This window comes from Myotis brandtii, unplaced genomic scaffold (genome assembly GCF_000412655.1).
Source record: "Myotis brandtii unplaced genomic scaffold, ASM41265v1 scaffold579, whole genome shotgun sequence".
Classification (NCBI taxonomy): domain Eukaryota; kingdom Metazoa; phylum Chordata; class Mammalia; order Chiroptera; family Vespertilionidae; genus Myotis; species Myotis brandtii.
Genome location: NW_005370171.1, coordinates 918,001 through 918,565, shown reverse-complemented (window position 1 = coordinate 918,565; position 565 = coordinate 918,001). Strand labels below are relative to the sequence as shown.

The 565-nt window shown below is 67.1% G+C and overlaps 1 protein-coding gene across 1 annotated transcript in view; it reads left to right on the top strand.

The window, feature by feature from the left end:
- The window catches only part of LOC102258567 (ras-associating and dilute domain-containing protein), a 31,442-nt gene that overhangs the window by 19,527 nt on the left and 11,350 nt on the right, over nt 1-565 (top strand). The gene's annotated exons all lie outside the window — the stretch shown is intronic.

Below are 565 nucleotides of genomic sequence, written 5' to 3'. Positions count from 1 at the left end.
GCTGCGCCACTGACAGGCGTGCACTGCGCGGCCTCCTGCCTCCGGGGCTGCGACAAGCAGGCTCCCTCCGGAAGGCAGGTCGCTCTTCACGCTCCCGGTAAGGCGGCACCCTCGGCCCAGCTCGCCTGCCCGCACACCCTCTGCCTTCGGCTTCATCTGGTTGTAGGCGGATGCCGCAGAGGGGACAGGAGGGGGACGGGAGGGGCTGAGGATGAGCGGGTCAGCAGGGCAGGTGGGAGCGGGGCTCAGGGGCTGCTCAGCAACCTGGCAGCAGTGGTGCAAAAGGGCGCTTCCTGATGGATAAGACTGTCTTGTGGGGGAGGGTGTGCGTGCACATGTATGGGCATGTGCGTGTGCATACATGTACGTGTGTTCTCTGGCCGGGCAGTGCGAGGGCAGCCTCGGGAAGGAGCAGCCAAGCTGTCCCAGGAGACCAGCTGGCTCACCGCTTCCTCCTTGTAAAGCGGGGGAATGAAGGGCCCTCTCACCAGTCACAGCACACGCCCTGGACGCCTGCGCGGCCGCTGCGGGGGGACGGGGGATGCAGGCTCCTTGTGCCCTGAGG